We start from the raw sequence: 21,042 nt of genomic DNA on the forward strand, positions 1-21,042 counted from the left end.
ACCCAGGTCCTCCACCTTCAGATGCGGAAAGGCATGAGAGCAGGCCCGGTAGTGGTGGTGGTCGCGATGGACGTCACGACCTTCCCTTTATTGCCGACGGACGCCATCCGCCGTCTGGAGCCACGAAGGGGGCAAGAAGGAGACTTGCTTGGAGATTAGATCTGACGCGTCCTTGCATGGAGGGAGAAGATGCAGAAAGGTGGGAACGACGTGGAGGTGAGTAATGACGGCTCAACCCCACGTGCGTGCTTTTTCTCAGCCATGGCGGATGCTAGAGCACTATGAAAATGCGGGGTACACCGCATCCTGTTGCGTGCCACACGTTTGGCCGGGCCCACAGGCGAGAAGAGCCCGCACTGTCTCGCCCAAGAATGTTGGGCCATAGACGACGTGGGCTCGGGGGCTACTCTTGGGGCTCTGGGACCAGGGGTCCCTAGGCCCACCTACCTGCGGCCCAGGGCCGAGTGCATGCTGTGGGCCCTAAGTCGCCCACCGTTAAGGCCCGAGGCTTCCGCCCTCGTGAGGGCCCCTACTCGCGAGGGAGCAATCGTGGGGTTCTCCCCAGGATGTTACCCATGAGGCTCGAGGGAGAAGGTGCCTCAAGATGCTCCTCCTCCCGAGGATTGGACTAACCAAGGGCGACCTACCGAGGTCGCGCGGTTCAGCCTCCTCATGTGGATGACGTGAACCATGTTGCGCGGCACCAGGGCTGGTGCAAGTGGGAACAGACAGAGAGGTTTTCCCTTTGGTGTTAAGGGAGCCAAGCCAGTTGTGGGTTCCCAAAGAAACCCCTCAAAGGTTTCCCGATCGTTGCAAGAGGACTAAAGCTGGGGGCTAGGAAAGATAGAGGTCACCCTCAAGCCCACGAGCGCGTCATGAAGAAGGGCTTTTTCTTGCGAAGACCACCTTTGTCAGGGTGGGCCATGATGTTTGCTGTGTATCCCTTGCAACGGCGCCAGAAATAGTTGTGTCGACGGCACCAGGAATCCTTCAGCCGCGGCTACGCCTTAAGGAACTTCCAAAGCAAGTATGCAAAGGATTTCCCCCGTGGCCTTGGAGCCTTGCGTTGGTGTTCCCTCCAAGCGGAAAGGGTGATGTAGCACAACGACGGTAAGTATTTCCCTCAGTTTGAGAACCAAGGTATCAATCCGGCGGAAGAGTATCTCAAGATTCTGCACAAACACAAAAGCTTGCACCCAATGCTATGAAGGGGTTTTCAATCCCTTATAGATTGTTTGCCAAGTGAGAACTGAAAGCTAAAAGCGGAGGTGTAAACGATGGATGTGAATAGACCCGGGGGCCGCAGTGTTTACTAGTGGCTTCTCTCATGAAAGCAAGTTGACAGTGGGTGAACAAATTACTGTCGAGCAATTGATAGAACCGCGCAAAGTCATGACGATATCTATGCAATGATTATATCTATAGGCATCACGTCCGAAACAAGTAGACCGACACTTTCTGCATCTACTACTATTACTCCACACGTCGACCGCTATACATCATGCATCTAGTGTATTAAGACCATAAGAACAGAGTAACGCCTTAAGCAAGATGACATGATGTAGACGGATAATCCCAAACCAATGATAAAAACCCCATCTTTTTACCCTTGCTGGCAACTACTTGATGTGTGCCTTGCTGCCCCTACTATCACCGGGAAAGATCACCACATGGTAGAACCCAAAACCAAGCACTTCTCCCATTGCAAGAATCATAGATCTAGTTGGCCAAACAAAACCCAAGACTCGGAGAGACTTACAAGGATATCAAATCATGCATATAAGAAATCACCAAAGACTCAAATATATATCATAGATAATATGATCAAAAATCCACAATTCATCGGATATCGACATACACACCGCCAAAGAAGATTACATCGGATAGATCTCCATGAAGATCATGGAGAACTTTGTATTGAAGATCCAAGAGAGAGAAGAAGCCATCTGGCTACTAACTAAGGACCCGTAGGTCTGAAGTGAACTACTCACGAGTCATTGGAGGGGCGATGATGATGATGAAGAAGCCCTCCAACTCCAAAGTCCCCTGCGGCAGGGCGCCGGGAAGGGTCTCCAGATGAGATCTCGCGGAAACGGAATCTTGCGACGGCGGAAAAGTATTTTCGAGGCTCCCATGATTTTTTGCGGAATATTTGGGACTTTATAGGCCAAAGACCTAGGTCAGGGGGCGGCCAGGGAGGCCACAAGCTTGCCCACTGCCGCCTCCCCCCTGGTGGCGTGGTGGGAGCTTGTGGGCTCCCTGGAGCCCACCTGGCTTGGCCCAAAGGCCCCCTGGTTTTCTTCCGTTCGGGAGAAAATCATTTCGAGGTTTTTATTCCATTTGGAATCCGTTCCAAAATCAGATCTGAAAAGTGTCAAAAACACGGAAAAAACAGGAACTGGCACTTGGCACTGAATGAATAAGTTAGTCCCAAAGAAGATATAAAAGGTACATAAATCAACCAAAGAAGAAAAGATAACATTGTGAAACCATCAAAAATTATAGATACGTTTGAGACGTATCAAGCATCCCCAAGTTTAACTCCTGCTCGTCCTCGAGTAGGGAAGTGATAAGAATGAATTTTTGATGCTTTCATGCTACCTAGCATAGGTGTCCTTTGTAATTCCTCTTATGTGACGTGAATGTTCAGATCCATTAGATTCAAAACAATAGTTTTCTATTGACGTGGAAACAATAATAATTCAAGCAAACTAGCAAAGTAATCATGAACTTTCAAAATAACAAGGCCAAAAGAAAGTTATCCCTACAAAAGCATATAGTCTGGCTATGCTCTATCATCATTGCACAACGAATTTAAATCATGCACAACCCCGGTATTGGCCAAGTAATTGTTTCACACCTTTACTTCCTCAAACCTTTTCAACTCTCACGCAATACATGAGCGTGAGCCATGGTTTTAGCACTATAAGTGGTGTGGAATGTAGTGGAGGTTGCAAGACAAAAAAGGACAAGATAGTCACATTAACTAGGCATATCAATGAGCTGTGGAGATGCTCATCAATAGATATCAATGTGAATGAGTAGGGATTTCCATACAAATGATGCACTAGAGCTACGAGTATGTGAAAGCTCTTAAAGAAAACTAGTGGGTGTGCATCCAACTTGCTTGCTCACGAAGACCTAAGGAAATTTTGAGGAAGCCTATCATTGGAATATACAAGCCAAGTTATATAATTAGAATTTCCCACTAGCTACATGGTGGTGACAAAACGAGAGACTCTCAATCATGAAGATCATGGTGCTTAATATGCACAAGTGTGGAAAAACTGGTAGCATTGTCCCTTCTCTCTTTTTCTCTCATTTTTTTTATTTGGTGGGCTCTTTGGCCTCTTTTTTTGTGGGCTTCTTTGGCCTCTTTTATTTCCTCACATGGGACAATGATCCATTAATAATGATCATCACACTTTCAACTCAAAACTTAGAGTAACGATGACTCTATATGGATTGCCTTCGGTAGTGTACCGTGGCAATGATCTAGCATGGCATAGACATTAATGGAAACATCATGCTAGCTATCTTACGATTGTGCAAAGGCAAAGTAGACGTGGTGGCACATGTCATGGTGGTAGTTGCATGGCAATATATCTCGGAATGACTTTGAAAAAGCCATAGTAGGTAGGTATGATGGCTGTTTTGAGGGAGGCTAATGGTGGGTTTTGTGCACCGGCGAAAGTTGCACGGCACTAAGAAGATAGTGAAGGTGGAAGGTGAAAGTGCATCTAAACCATGGACTCAACATTAGTCATGAAGTACTCATATACTTCTTGCAAAAGTTTTATTAGTAATCGAAACAAAGCATTCAACGTATACTCCTAGGGGAAGGGTTGGTAGGTATAAACCATAGCGCGATCCCGACCGCCACGCAAAGGATGACAATCAATATACTAATCATGCTCAGATTTCATCACATAGCGGTTCACCATACGTGCGTGCTACGGGAATCACTAACTTCAACACAAGTATTTCTAGATCCACAACACCTTACTAGCATGACTTCAATACTACCATAACCACAACTCAAAACTAATTGAGATGAATCAAACTTCTCTAACTATTCAATGCACATGAAGGTGGAATTATTCGTATCCCTTTGGATAACTGCCGCTTTTGAGACTACTTTCAAAGAATAGATCAACTACCAAGCGACGCACCGCTGCGCTCTAAAAGATATAAGTGAAGCACATAGAGCAAAAGTATCTAGCTCAAAATATATAAGTGAAGCACATGTGAGCTGAATTGTCTACCAAAAGATATAAGTGAAGCTCGACAAAATCACGATGTGTGCATGTCTGTCTCTCTAGGTGTGCAGCAAGGATGATTGTTACACAACGAAAATAAAAGACTCCTACGATACAAGACGCTCCAACCAAAAACACATAACATGTGGTGAATAAAAATATACCCCCAAGTAACGTTACCGATGGATTGAAGACGAGAGAGGGGATGCTTTCCCGGGGCATCCCCAAGCTTAGGCTTTTACGGCATACTTGAATCTCTTGGGGTGCCTTGGGAATCGCCAAGCTTGAGCTCTTGCCAATCTTTATCTATTTGTCCATAAGAAATTCACCCAAAACTTGAACACTTCACAACATGAAACTTAAACACAAACTCGTGATAACATTAGTACAAGAAAGCAAACCACCACTTCCTTAGGTACTGTAGCAAACTTAAATTCTACTTTTGCTGATGTTGGGTTACTGCACTTTCAATCTTCCATGGCTAATACCCCCCGATACTATCCATAGTTTCATCAAAATAAGCAACCAACACAACAAAAACAGAATCTGTTAACAGCAGACCAGTCTGTAGCAATCTGTATATTTCGTATACCTCCGTCACTTCTAAAATTCTGAAATCTTGCGACAGTCTGAAGAATTTGCATAGAAATCAGCAGCAAAAAGAATCAACTCAAAATCTCTTACAGAAAAACAATGAACATTCTTTTTGTGAGCAGAAAGTTTCTGTCTTTTCCAGCATGACCAAACGATCATCCCCAAGACAAATCATAATGGTTTTGCTTGGCACAAATGCAAAAAGAAACACAAAAAACACAATCATAACAGAATTATGAAAGTTTGGAAAACACAAAACAGAAAGAAAAATGATATATTCGTTGGGTTGCTTCCCAACAAGCGCTTTTGTTTAACGCCCTTGGCTAGGCGAAAGTGATGGAATCACATATAGTCATCTTTGGTGCTCAATCCATAAGTAGCCTGATCATTTATCATCTTAAGATATTCATCTTTATTGGATGACTCACCACTAGCTTTAGGAACAAAATCAGGCTTGACGGTCTTTTTGAGAGTGTGATTTGGAGTATTTTGCACAACGGCAAAAGTGGAACCCAAGTTAGTTATGACATCTTCTAATTTGCCAATTCTAGAAGAATCATTAATGATAAGTTCCTTCTCCTTTAAATTTTTCAAAAAGTTTCCCACTTTGGATCTGTACTGAGAAATTTAATTGTGAATCTTTCTATCCAAACTCTCAATAAGTTCAACTGTGGCAACTTTGTTTTCAATAGCGTCAAGCCTTTGCATCACGTGTTCCAAGGTCAAGATAGTTCCATTAACGATGAGCGGGGGTGAGCCTACAAAATTAATGATAGCTCTATAGGAGTCAACAATATGGCTCCCAAAAAAGTTCCCACCTACAATGTTATCAAGGATATACCTATTCCAAGGAGATATTCCAACATAGAAACTGCGAAGGAGGACGGTAGTGGATTGCTTACGAGTATATCTACTTTGAGCATTCCAAATTCTGTACCAAGCATCCTTCAAATTTTCTTCCTCATTCTGCCTGGAATTGAGAACTTCATTTTTAGGGGTGTCGTTTGGAGTGGTGGGCCTAGCCATTGATGGACTATCTCACACACAAACGAGCAGGAAGAGAGAGTGAAACGGGCAAAAGAAGACAACATAAAGGCAAAAGAAAACGGCGAAGGAGAAAGGCGAATGAAAACGGCAAACATGAAGTGGGGGAGAGGAAAACAAGAGGCAACTGGCAACAAAAGTAAATGCAAGAGAAGAGTTTGTGAGACCTACTTGGATAGATCTTGATTTCTCCTCCCCGGCAACGGCGCCAGAAATACTTCTGATGTTTGCTGTGTATCCCTTGCAACGGCGCCAGAAATAGTTGTGTCGACGGCACCAGGAATCCTTCGGCTGCCGCTACGCCTTAAGGAATTTCCTAAGCAAGTATGCAAAGTATTTCCCCCATGGCCTTGGAGCCTTGCGTTGTTGTCCCCTTGAAGCGGAAAGGGTGATGTAGCACAGCGACGGTAATTATTTCCCTCAGTTTGAGAACCAAGGTATCAATCCGGCAGAAGAGTATCTCAAGATCCTGCACAAACACAAAAGCTTGCACCCAACGCTATGAAGGGATTGTCAATCCCTTATAGATTGTTTGCCAAGTGAGAACTGAAAGCAACAAAGTGACAAAGCAAAGTAAAAGCGAAGGTGAAAACGATGGATGTGAATAGACCCGGGGGTTGTAGTGTTTACTAGTGGCTTCTCTCTTGAAAGCAAGTAGACGGTGGGTGAACAAATTACTGTCGAGCAATTGATCGAACCGCGCAAAGTCGTGAACATATCTATGCAATGATTATAACTATAGGCATCACGTCCGAAACAAGTAGATCGATACTTTCTCCATCTACTACTATTACTCCATACGTCGACGGCTATCCAGCATGCATCTAGTGTATTAAGTCCATAAGAACAGACTAACGCCTTAAGCAAGATGACATGATTTAGAGGGACAATCTCAAACCATAGATAAAAACCCCATATTTTTACCCTTGATGGAAACTACTTGATGTGTGCCTTGCTGCCCCTACTGTCACTGGGAAAGATCACCACATGGTAGAACCCAAAACCAAGCACTTCTCCCATTGCAAGAATCATAGATCTAGTTGGCCAAACAAAACCCAAGACTCGGAGAGACTTACAAGGATATCAAAGCATGAATATAAGAAATCAGCAAAGACTCAAATATATATCATAGATAATCTGATCACAAATCCACAATTCATCGGATCTCGACAAACACACCGCCAAAGAAGATTACATCGGATAGATCTCCATGAAGATCATGGAGAACTTTGTATTGAAGATCCAACAGAGAGAAGAAGCCATCTAGCTACTAACTATGGACCCGTAGGTCTGAAGCAAACTACTCACGAGTCATTGGAGGGGCGATGATGATGATGAAGAAGCCCTCCAACTCCAAAGTCCCCTGCGGCAGGGCGCCGGGAAGGGTCTCCAGATGAGATCTCGCGGAAACGAAAGGTTGCGGCGGCAAAAAAGTATTTTTGAGGCTCCCCTGATTTTTTTGCGGAATATTTGGGAATTTATAGGCCAAAGACCTAGGTCAGGGGCGGCAAGGGAGGCCACAAGCTTGCCCACCGCCGCCTCCCCCTGGTGGCGTGGTGGGAGCTTGTGGGCTCCTTGGTCTTCTTCCGTTCGGGAAAAAATCATTTCATGGTTTTTATTCCGTTTGGACTCCGTTCCAAAATCAGATCTGAAAAGAGTCAAAAACACGGAAAAAACAGGAACTGACACTTGGCACTGAATTAATAAGTTAGTCCCAAAAAAGATATATAAAAGGTACATAAAACAACCAAAGAAGACAAGATAACAGCGTGAAACCATCAAAATTTATAGATACGTTTGAGACGTATCAGGCCACAGTGTGTCTGGCCTTCCCGTCGACTATGTTTTCAGGGAAGAGGTCAAAGGCTAGTATAAAACAGAGGCCCAACCTCCGTAGTAAGGGATTCGAGGCTCAATGTGTTGAAGTAGGGCAAGAGCCGACCTTTGTACTCGTCTTCCACCTCGAGAAATATATACAAGCATGAGTAGGGTTTTACACCACAAGGTAGTATGAACCTGGGTAAACTACCATGTGTTCTAGTTCGCTTCACTTAGCTCGTGCCACCGGAGAGTCATCGTGAAGTTGACAGGTAGAAACGGGCAGGAGAGCAAGCGCACCCCAGAGTGCGAACCTCTTCTTGGGTTTGGGGAGCCCCGATTCTGATAGAGTCAGGTTTCTCCAAGGTGAACAAAGATATCGAGTCCAACGCGTGCGACCTCCCGGATGGTGCGCCAACGCGCGTCTTCTCGAATCTACGCCACCATGACCCCACGTTCGACCTCCCCTGCATGATGGAGCTGGTGCCCGGGAAACTCCTAAGCCCCCTGAGGGACGAGGTGCGCGATCACGTGGAGTCCCTGGTTGGGCGGCTCGTCCAAGCGACACCCTCCGAGGGGAGCGGCAGTCCCGGGGCCGGGGCCTACGGGAGCCACGAGGAGGACAATGCCTCCTCCGCTTAGGCTTCTCTTTACCTTTCCTATTGCATAAAAAATGACTCGGCCGTGAAAGGGGTGTCAGACGTTATGTAATATACCTTTGTTTTGAGTAGTGGTTGCCTGTTATGATTGGTGTGTACTTGTCCCCCCCGCGAGGTCCTTCACTGCCCTTCGTGCGATTCCCACGTCCTAGCCGGGGGGGGCATGGTGCATGACTCCAAGCCCTTTGCACCCGACGTGCGAAGGGGCCTCGGGGGGCAGCCCCCATGCGTTCCTGAGTGCCTGCCCTTGCCCGGCCAGGCTGTTGCCCCATGCTTCACGTGTCGTCCGTCCCCATGAAGCCTCTAAGGCAGCTTCTTACTACGGCCCCTCGGGGGCGCCTCGAAGTCCTTGATGGAGATTGCTAGTGCGAGCCTCACGTGGATGGTGTCTTCGCGAGGGCCTTGGCCATGCAGCATGGCGACGAGCTTATCACAAGCCGCGACACGTGCTGCAATGCCACAAGCTCATGCCCTTGCACTTCTTCGGGCCCTCGGGCCTAGCCTCATGGCCCACGGAAGTGCACTAGGCACGCGTCATTTGCTGGTGGAAACTGGAGCGACGTGGGTCCTCCCTACCAAAGAACCAAGCGCGACATGTGGCGCATGGTGGGCGCCCAGCGCTCCCGCTTCCCATGTGACCTCAATACTTGTTTGGCGCTCACATAATGCACGCACGCACCGCAGGGCCATTATTGCCCATATTTCCCTTCCGCCCGTGGAACGTGTGCGGGGCGGCCTAGACCAAATGCCTTCTCGACGGCTCCATATAAGGGCAAGGGGGAGCGATCTCCTACTTTGACCTCCTAACCCTTATTCTTTCTTCCGCTCTCACCGTGGTCGTGGTGATGGCACCAACAAAGAGGTCCTCCGCTGTCGAGAAAGAGATGGAAGCAAAAGAGGGGAGAAGGTGTGTGACAACTGGCAAGGGGAAGCGGCCGTCCTCGCGTGCCCATCAGCGCACATGAGGCACCTCTTGGGGGAACGCACGCACTCCCTGCCGGCGGCTTGAGGCGGGCTGATTAGCCGCGGGAGGGGTTCCGTGCGTGGGCATGATGGGCGGAGTGGACGAGGCGCCACGGACGGAGCCGGTAGGGTAGCGTAGGTGCCCGACCTCCCAAGTCGCAAAGTCACTCCGCTAACATGGCCTATGAATTCATCGTGCAGATAGAGGACAGGCCCCGCACGTAACTCCGTCTCCCAGACTTCTTCACGGAGGATATGGAGGATCTTGAGACCTTGGGTGTGGCACCCCTACTCAGAGGAAACCGGAACGCCCCGTATTCCAGCCCAAGGACCAGTCTTCTAGAATATGGAACCGTTGGCACAGAACAAATCAGCTCTTTATTACTATGGAAAAGATTACAAGGATACATGAATTTCATCGCCTTGGCAATACGACGCCTTCCTTCAGTAAATCCTACGCTAGTAGCGGAACAACTACCGATATGATGAACTCCACTCCGCAGGGACTCTGGCTGCAACGCGCATCCTAGCTCGCAACTCGGAATCCTCGGCAATAAACAATCAAGGCATGACCTGCAAACTGGCATGACAAGCCAGGCGAGTACTTTGAATGTACTCGCAAGCTCAAAACAAACATCAGCATTAAGGCAAGACAACATCATAGCAATCAAGATTAAGTAAAGGGTTGTTATTACTAAAGGAGTGGTAGCAAACTAACTATACCATGCTACTCTCACCGTACTCGGAGAAAACCAACTCTTGTGTTCTTACCAAGATCCTTTAGCGAGTATCCTCAAGACGGTTACCAAGACTTATCACCGGCACGATGCCCAACTGTTACACCGGCACGATGCCCAACTATAACATACTAAAACGATGTTCTTCCATCATTACTAACATCAACATGGTTGACCATCTACTCAGGTCTAGTCGGGTTGTCCAATACCATGGACTCGGCTATTCGAATAGGTTTGACACTCTGCAGAGGTTGCACACTTTACCCACACTATGGAGCACTGACCTCGTGATCCCATTCGGGTGGACCAGTGTTGCTTCAAGGAAACTGGCCTGACCCGTGACTCTTTCATCTGACCACTGGCATTAGTCCTCCCTTGGAGTCCTACCCTGGGTGGCCCTGTCACTACTGGAATCAGAGATTTTTCCGTCTGCCTATTCTTTGCCGTCAGCTAGCAGACGACAAAGACACTCTTGGCCATCAGCTTCAGCAAAACTGACGGCAAAGAACTGGCTGATGGCAAAGAAGGTCTTTGCGAGCAGTCAGCTCTTTGCCGTCCGCGGCAGACGGCAAAGAAGGCGCCAGCAGACGGCAAAGAAGCTTATCTGGCCGGGGGAACCTTAGGTCAACCTACTCCCTTCTTTGCCGTCTGCTGTTTGACAGCAAAGATGCCACAGGCAGACGACAAAGAGTATAGACCCCTTTGCCGTGAGCCAGCAGACGGCAAAGGTCTTGAATTAGTAACGGTTGTCCCGCCCCCACCGCGGCCCTGTCTCTCTCTCAAACGGCCCCTCCCTCTCTCTCCTCCCCCGACGCCCAACACCGCCACCACTGTCGCCCGGCCACCCCCGGCGCCGCCCCGGTGCCCCTGGTGCCGCCACGAAGCCCCACAACCCCCCCGGCGCCCCCTGGTGCCGCCCCTCAAGCCCCACCGCCGGCGCCCCGTGGTGCCCCTGTTGCGCCCCGGCTGCCCCACCCCCGGCGCCCCTGGTGCCGCCCCGGCAGCCCCACCGCTGGCACCGCCGGCCCAGCCACTGCCCCGCAGGCCTCGGCGCCTCCCTCGCAGCCCCACTGCCGGTAAGCCCATCCACCCCCGCCCCCTTGATTTTTCATTTTTTGGTATTTAGTTCTTTGGAATTAGATTATAACTACCGGCATGATTTTTTATTGTTGTTGTAGTAGTTGTTCTTGTTATTGTAGTTGTTGTTGTTATTGTAGTTGTTGTGGCATATATAGTTTAGTTGGTAGGTTAGTTAATTAGTAGTTTTAGTGGTAGTTTAGTTAGTTGGTAGATTTAGTTAGTTAATTAGTAGATTTAGTAGGTAGTTTAGTGGTAGATTTTGTTTTGTTATTTAGTGGTAGCTAGATTATTTTTTAGTTACTTAGTGGTAGATTCTGTTTTTATTATTTGTTTGCTGTTTAGTGCTATCTAGGTTTAGCGATAGGTTTAGTTAGCTTGGTTAGTTAGGTTAGTTAGTTAGTTAGCTTACTAGAAAGAATAGGAAGAAGAAGAAGAGGAGGAGGAGGAGAAGAGGAGAAGAGGAGGAGGAGGAGGAGAAGAAGAAGAATAGGAGGAGGAGAAGAAGAGGAGAAGGAGGAGGAGAAGAGGAGAAGAAGAATAGGAAGAAGAAGAGGAGGAGGAGGAGAAGAGGAGAAGAGGAGGAGGAGGAGGAGAAGAAGAAGAATAGGAAGAAGAAGAAGAAGAATAGGAGGAGGAGAAGACAAAAAGAAGATCACATGTTTGGTATTTAGTTTTTTGGAATTAATTAGTCCATTTAGCTCCAAAATACCATAATAAGCTCAAAATGGCACAAGAACCTTGGTTAGCTCATTAATATTATATACTTAGCTTGTTTTCCTCTAAAATGACATAATTGGAACATTTAGCTCAAAAAAGACATAATTAGATAATTTAGCTCCAACAAGAGGAGAAGAGGAGAAGAAATAGGCAAAATGAAAAGATAGAAGAAGAAGAAGAAGAGAAGAGGAAGAAGAGAAGAAGGAGAAGGAGGAGGAGGAGGAGGAGGAGGAGAAGGCCAAGGACCTTCTAGTCCTTCTCCTCCTCCTCCTTCTCCTCCTCCTCCTCCTTGATTTCTTCTTCTTCTCCTCCTCCTCCTCTTTCTTCTCCTCTTTCATATTATCCTTGTAATTGCTTTAATTTCCCCAACAATGACATAATTAGTCCATTTAGCTCCAAAATACCATAATAAGCTCAAAATGGCATAAGAACCTTGGTTAGTTCATTAATATTATATACTTAGCTTGTTTTCCTCTAAAATGGGATAATTAGCCCATTTAGCTCAAAAAAGACATAATTAGGTAATTTAGCTCCAACAAGAGGAGAAGAGGAGAAGAAATAGGCAAAATGAAAAGAAAGAAGAAGAAGAAGAAGAAGAGAAGAAGGAGAAGGAGGAGGAGGAGGAGGAGGAGGAGGAGAAGGCCAAGGACCTTCTATCCTTCTCCTCCTCCTCCTCCTTCTTCTTGATTTCTTCTTATTCTCCTCCTCCTCCTCCTCTTTCTTCTCCGCTTTCATATTATCCTTGCTTTAATTAACCCAACAATGACATAATTAGCCCATTTAGCTCCAAAATACCATAATAAACTCAAAATGGCACAAGAACCTTGGTTAGCTCATGAATATTATATACTTAGCTTGTTTTCCTCTAAAATGACATAATTGGAATATTTGTGTTGATCAAAGGATTTACATGTGATAGTTGTCTCGTCGCTGTGAGGTCTGTTGTGCGAAGACCTGCCCGTGCGTTGTACGAGCTCCGCCCCTGCATTCATGGGCCAGTACAAATTTAATCTCCTCCCCGCCCCCCTTCATTTACCGTGGCTCGCTTTCCGGATGAAACTTTCTAGATTTAGGTAATTCAATTAATTTATCAGTATGCGTGACCAGTATGCGTCTCCCGTTCGAAAGGGCGACATCTATAAATATGCATGTCTTTGCATATTTATAACCGCCATCCTTTCGAATTGTCCAACATTATCCATGGACAGCCCGAGTATGTGTAGATTGGGTTCGTTTTCCCGTGTGCTGTGGTCTGGATCCGATGCGGAATTTCGTCAGTGCCTCCCTGTTGTTCTGCGGATGCACATCCTCTTTGTTTATTGCGGATACGTGTATCAGGAGAACAGCAGGGAAGTGCTGCCGAAATTTTGCGTTGGATCCAGAGCAGAGCATGGGAAAACGAACCCAATCTACACATACTCGGGTGGGATTAGGACCTATCTTTACCTATTAGCGTGTAGGTTGCCTGGACGTAATAAAAATGGCGAACCTGATTAACCGATGAATATAAATGCTAAATTATATATAAATATATTTCTTCTGTCTTTAGTAGCTACGCAAGATGAGTGATCGTGCGTGGATGTATACCGGTCACGCTAGTCAGAAAGAGATGACGAAAGAATGGTTTTTAAAAACAAAGGAATTTGTGAAAGCCGCATTCGCAAATGGCCAGGAAAGAAACTATTGCCCCTGTCCTGGATGCGACAACTATAAAAAGACGACAGAGGCCGTAATGATTAAACACCTGTAGAGGAGGGGTTTTAAGCCTAATTATACGGTGTGGACATTTCATGGTGAGTCTATACAACGCACAAGAGCTGAGGTGGTCCGTCGTCGCACGGACGAGCATGGTACTGGGATCGAAGACATGGTGCAAGACTTTGATGATGCTCGGGATTCGGAAGATGAGATGGAGGAATCTGCAAAGGCCTTTTATGAAATGTTGGAGTCTTCAAAACGTCCTCTCCATGAGCACACTGAGCTCTGTCATCTGGATGCAATTGCACAAGTAATGGCTCTGAAGGCTCAGTTCAACTTGGGAAGAGAATGCTACGACGCGATGATGACACTATTTGGACGTTTCCTACCCAAAGGCCATGTCATGCCTGCAAACCTGTACCAGTCGGAGAAATACTTCGTGTACTTAAGATGCCCTATGAGAAGATAGACGCATGTGAGAAAGGATGTGTATTATTTAGGAAGGAGTATGCACACTTGGACTATTGTCCCAATTGCGAGTCTTGCAGGTATCTTCTGGTAGACAACGGTATGCGTGAGAAGAGGCAGACCAAAATCGCAGTTAGTGTTCTTCGGTATATGCCAATCGTACCAAGACTTCAATGTCTTTTCATGGTCGAAGAGACAACCAGACAGATGACATGGCACAAATTGGGCAAAAGAACCGAACTAGATGCGAATGGGAATAAGATGACGGTACACACATCGGATGGGGAAGCGTGGAAACATTTCGATGGATTGCATCAGGATAAAGCGGCAGATCCAAGGAATCCTCGAGTCTGCACCGCCACGGATGGTTTTAATCCCTTCGGCATGACGGCAACCCAATACAGTTGTTGGCCTGTATTTTTCATTCCACTCAATCTCCCCCCCGGGCAGATTATGCAAAGGAAGTGTTGGAAATATGCCCTAGAGGCAATAATAAATTAGTTATTATTATATTTCTTAGTTCATGATAATCGTTTATTATCCATGCTATAATTGTATTGATTGGAAACACAATACTTGTGTGGATACATAGACAAAACAATGTCCCTAGTAAGCCTCTAGTTGACTAGCTCGTTGATCAAAGATGGTCAAGGTTTCCTGGCCATAGGCAAGTGTTGTCACTTGATAACGGGATCACATCATTAGGAGAATCATGTGATGGACTAGACCCAAACTAATAGACGTAGCATGTTGATCGTGTCATTTTGTTGCTACTGTTTTCTGCTTGTCAAGTATTTGTTCCTATGACCATGAGATCATATAACTCACGGACACCGGAGGAATGCTTTGTGTGTATCAAACGTCGCAACGTAACTGGGTGACTATAAAGATGCTCTACAGGTATCTCCAAAGGTGTTCGTTGAGTTAGTATAGACCGAGACTGGGATTTGTCACTCCGTGTGACGGAGAGGTATCTCGGGGCGCACTTGGTAATACAACATCACACACAAGCCTTGCAAGCAATGTAACTTAATGTAAGTTGCGGGATCTTGTATTACGGAACGAGTAAAGAGACTTGCCGGTAAACGAGATTGAAATAGGTATGCGGATACTAACGATCGAATCTCGGGCAAGTAACATACCGAAGGACAAAGGGAATGACATACGGGATTATATGAATCCTTGGCACTGAGGTTCAAACGATAAGATCTTCGTAGAATATGTAGGATCCAATATGGGCATCCAGGTCCCGCTGTTGGATATTGACCGAGGAGTCTCTCGGGTCATGTCTACATAGTTCTCGAACCCGCAGGGTCTGCACACTTAAGGTTCGACGTTGTTTTATGCGTATTTGAGTTATATGGTTGGTTACCGAATGTTGTTTGGAGTCCCGGATGAGATCACGGACGTCACGAGGGTTTCCGGAATGGTCCGGAAACGAAGATTGATATATAGGATGACCTCATTTGGTTACCGGAAGGTTTTCGTGCATTACCGGAAAAGTTTCGGGCTCATCGATAGTGTACCGGGAGTGCCGGGAGGGGTGCCGGGGACCATCGGGAGGGGTGTCACGCCCCAAGGGGTCTCATGGGCTATGGGAAGAGATAAACCAGCCCCTAGTGGGCTGGAATAAGTTCCCACTAAGGCCCATAAGGTTTGAGAAGGAAAAAACACAAGGTGGAAAGAGTTTCCAAGTGGGAAGGTGGAATCCTAATCCAAGTAGGATTGGAGTAGGACTCCTCCACCTCCAATTTCGGCCAAACCTTTAGGTTTTGAGGCTGCCTCCTCCCCTCCCTCCCACCTATATATACGGAGGTTTTAGGGCTGATTTGAGACGACTTTTCCACGGCAGCCCGACCACATACCTCCACGGTTTTTCCTCTAGATCGCGTTTCTGCGGAGCTCGGGCGGAGCCCTGCTGAGACAAGGTCATCACCAACCTCTGGAGCGCCGTCATGCTGCCGGAGAACTCTTCTACCTCTCCGTCTCTCTTGCTGGATCAAGAAGGCCGAGATCATCGTCGAGCTGTACGTGTGCTGAACGCGGAGGTGCCGTCCGTTCGGTACTAGATCGTGGGACTGATCGTGGGATTGTTCGCGGGGCGGATCGAGGGACGTGAGGACGTTCCACTACATCAACCGCGTTCACTAACGCTTCTGCTGTACGATCTACAAGGGTACGTAGATCACTCATCCCCTCTCGTAGATGGACATCACCATGATAGGTCTTCGTGCGCGTAGGAAAATTTTTGTTTCCCATGCGACGTTCCCCAACAGTGGCATCATGAGCTAGGTTCATGCGTAGATGTCTTCTCGAGTAGAACACAAAAGTTTTTGTGGGCGGTGATGTGCGTTTTGCTGCCCTCCTTAGTCTTTTCTTGATTCCGCGGTATTGTTGGATTGAAGCGGCTTGGACCGACATTACTCGTACGCTTACGAGAGACAGGTTTCATCGCTACGAGTAACCCCGTTGCTCAAAGATGAATGGCAAGTGTCGGTTTCTCCAACTTTAGTTGAATCGGATTTGACCGAGGAGGTCCTTGGATGAGGTTAAATAGCAACTCATATATCTCCGTTGTGGTGTTTGCGTAAGTAAGATGCGATCCTACTAGATACCCATGGTCACCACGTAAAACATGCAACAACAAAATTAGAGGACGTCTAACTTGTTTTTGCAGGGTATGCTTGTGATGTGATATGGCCAACGATGTGATGTGATATATTGGATGTATGAGATGATCATGTTGTAGTAGATAATATCGACTTGCACGTCGATGGTACGGCAACCGGCAGGAGCCATAGGGTTGTCTTTATAACTAACGTTTGTGCTTGCAGATGCGTTTACTATTTTGCTAGGACGTAGCTTTAGTAGTAATAGCATGAGTAGCATGACAACAACGATGGCGACACGTTGATGGAGATCATGATGATGGAGATCATGGTGTGACGCCGGTGACAAGAAGATCGTGCCGGTGCTTTGGTGATGGAGATCAAGAAGCACGTGATGATGGCCATATCATGTCACTTATAAATTGCATGTGATGTTAATCCTTTTATGCACCTTATTTTGCTTAGAACGACGGTAGCATTATGAGGTGATCTCTCACTAAAATTTCAAGACGAAATTGTGTTCTCCCCGACTGTGCACTGTTGCTACAGTTCGTCGTTTCGAGACACCACGTGATGATCGGGTGTGATAGACTCAACGTTCACATACAACGGGTGCAAAATAGTTGCGCACGCGGAACACTCGGGTTAAGCTTGACGAGCCTAGGATGTGCAGACATGGCCTCGGAACACATTAGACCGAAAGGTCGAGCATGAATCGTATAGTTGATATGATTAGCATAGAGATGCTTACCACTGAAACTATTCTCGACTCACGTGATGATCGGACTTGAGATAGTGGATTTGGATCATGTACCACTCAAATGACTAGAGAGATGTACTTTTTGAGTGGGAGTTCTTAAGTAATATGATTAATTGAACTAATTGTCATGAACATAGTCTAATGGTCTTTGCGAATTACGATGTAGCTTGCGCTATAGCTCTACTGTTTTATATGTTCCTAGAGAAAATTTAGTTGAAAGTTGATAGTAGCAAACTTTGCAGACTGAGTCTGTAAAACTGAGGATTGTCCTCGTTGCTGCACAGAAGGCTTATGTCCTTAATGCACCACTCGGTGTGCTGCACCTCGAGCGTCGTCTGTGGATGCTGTGAACATCCGACATACACGTTTCTGATGACTACACGATAGTTCAGTACAAAAATACTTAATGGCTTAGAAGCAAGGCGCCGAAAACGTTGTAAAACGTCACGGAACATAAGTGATGTTCTAAAGAGATGAAATTGTGATTTCATGCTTGTGCCCTTGTTAAGAGGTACGAGACCTCCAACAAGATTCTTTGTCCACAAAGTAAAGGAGAAAAGCTCAATCGTTGAGCGTGTGCTCAGATTGTCTGAGTACGACAATCACTTGAATCAAGTGGGAGTTAATCTTCCAGATGAGATAGTGATGGTTCTCCAAAGTCACTGCCACCAAGCTGTGAGAGCTTCGTGATGAACTATAACATATCAAGGATAGATACAATGATCCTTGAGTGATTCGCGATGTTTGACACTGCGAAAGTAGAAATCAAGAAGGAGCATCAATAGTTGATGGTTTGTAAAACCACTAAGTTTCAAGAAAGGCAAGGGCTAGAAGGGATACTTCGTGAAACGGCAAAATAGTTGCTGCACTAATGAAGAGACCCAAGATTAAACCCAAACTCGAGACTAAGTGCTTCTGTAATGAGGGGAACAATCACTGAGGCGGAGCAACTCTAGATACTTGGTAGATAAGAAGGCTGGCAAAAGTCGAAAGAAGTGTATTTGATATACATGATGTTGATGTGTACTTTACTAGTACTCCTAGTAGCACGAGGGTATTGGATACCGGTTCGGTTGCTAAGTGATTAGTGACGCGAAATGAAAGCTACGGCATAAACGGAGACTAGCTAAAGGCGAGGTGACGATACGTGTTGGAAGTGTTTCCAAGATTGATATGATCAAACGTCGCACGCTCCCTCTACCATCGGGATTGGTGTTAAACCTAAATAATTGTTATTTGGTGCTTGCATTAAGCATGAACATGATTGGATCGTGTTTATTGCAATACGATTATTCATTTAAAGAGAATAATGGTTACTCTATTTTCTTGAATAATCACCTTCAATGGTTTATTGAATCTCGATCGTAGTGTTACACATGTTCATGATATTGGTGCCAAAAGATACGAGTTGATGATGATAGTACCACTTACTTGTGGCACTGCCGCTTGAGTCATGTTAGTATAAATTGCATGAAGAGGCTCCATGCTAATGGATCTTTGTACTCACCTGATTTCGAATCACTAGTGACATGCGAATCATACCACATGAGCAAGGCCTTGTTTTCATTGAGATGAAATAAGATAGTAACTTGTTGGAAGTGATACATTTTGATGTATGCAATCCAATGGGTGCTGAGGCACGCAGTGGATATCATTATGTTCTTACTTCACTGATGATTTGAGTAGATACAGAAGTATTTACTTAATGAATCACAAGTCTAAAATGTTGAAAAGTTCAATTCCGTTTCAGAGTGAAGTTCGTCGTAACAAGAGGATAAACTGTCTAAGATATGATCATGGAAATGAATATCTGAGTTACGAGTTTTGGTACACAGTTAAGACAATGTGGAAATTGTTTCGCAGTTCATGCCACCTGGAACATCATAGTGTGATGATGTGTCTGAACGTCATAGCCACGCACTATTTGGTATGGTGCATACTATGTTGTCTCTTATCGAATTACCACTATCGTTTATGGGTTATGCATTAGAGACAACCGCACTCACTTTAAATAGGGCACCGCGTATTTCCGTTGAGATGACACAGTATAGACTGAGGTTTAGAGAAATCTAAACTGTCGTTTCTTGAAAGTTTGGGGTTTCGACACTTATGTGAAAAAGTTTCAGTCTGATAAGCTCGAACCCAAAGCGGATAAATGCATCTTCATAGGATATCCAAAACAGTTGGGTACATCTCCTATCTCAGATCCGAAAGCAAAGTGTTTGTTTCTAGAAACGAATCCTTTCTCGAGGAAAGGTTTCTCTCGAAAGAATTGAGTGGGAGGGTAGTAGAACTTCATGAGGTTATTGAACCATCACTTCAACCAGTGTGTAGCAGGGCACAGGAAGTTGTTCATGTGGCGCCTACACCAATTGAAGTGGAAGCTGATGATGATGATCATTGAGTTTTGAATCAAGTTACTACAAACCTCGTAGGTTGACAAGGTCGCGTACTGCTGCAGAGTAGTACGGTAATCCTGTCTTGGAGGTCATGTTGTTGAGCAACAGTGAACCTACGAGTTATGGAGAAAGCGATGGTGGGCCCAGATTCCGACAAATGGCTGGAAGCCATGAAATCCGAGAGAGGATCCATGTGTGAAAACAAAGTGTAGACTTTGGTAGAACTACTTGATGGTCATAGGACTATTGAGTAAAAATGGATCTTTAAAAGAAGACAGACGATGATGGTGATAAGTCACTATTAAGAAAAGATCGACTTGTCGCAAAGATGTTTTCGATAAGATCAAACAGTTGACTATGATGAGACTTTCTCACTCGTAGCGATGCTAAAAGTCTGTTAGAATTATGTTAGTTGTTGATGCATTATTTATGAAATATTGCATGTAGGATGTCAAAACATTGTTTTCTCGACGGTTTCCTTGAGCAAACATTGTATGTGATACAACCAGAAGGTTTTGTCGATCCTAAAGATACTAGCAAGTATGCAAGCTCCAGTGATCCTTCAATGGACTGGTGCAAGCATCTCGGAGTTGGAATATACACTTTGATGAGATGATCAAAGATTTTGGGTTTGTACAAGGTTTATGAGAAACTTGTATTTCCAAAGGAGTGAGTGGGAGCACTATAGAATTTCTGATAAGTATATGTGGTTGACATATTGTGGATCAGAAGTAATGTAGAATTTCTGTAAAGCATACAAGGTTGTTTGAAAGAAGTTTTCAAAGGAGTACCTGGATTACGCTACTTGAACGTTGAGCATCAAAGATCTATGGAGATAGATCGAAAGCGCTTAATAGAAGTTTCAACAAGATGCATGCCTTGACAAGTTTTTGAAAGAGTTCAAAATAGACCAGCAAAGAAGGAGTTCTTGGTTGCATTGTGAGGTGTGAATTTGAGTAAGACTCAAAACCCGACCACGGCAGAATAAAGAGAATAGACGAAGGTCGTCTTCTATGCCTTAGCCGTAGAATCTAAAGTATGCCATGCTGTGTACCGCACCTGAAGTGTGCCTTGACTCAAAGTATGTTGAGAGGTACAGAGAGTGATCCATGATTGAATCACTAGCAGCGGTCGAAATTTATCCTTAGTAACTAATGGACTAAGGAATTTTTCTCGATTATGGAGGTGGTTAAAGAGTTTGTCGTAAAGGGTTACGTCAATGCAAGCTTTGACACTA

Source organism: Hordeum vulgare, chromosome 6H, assembly GCF_904849725.1.
Source record: "Hordeum vulgare subsp. vulgare chromosome 6H, MorexV3_pseudomolecules_assembly, whole genome shotgun sequence".
Classification (NCBI taxonomy): domain Eukaryota; kingdom Viridiplantae; phylum Streptophyta; class Magnoliopsida; order Poales; family Poaceae; genus Hordeum; species Hordeum vulgare.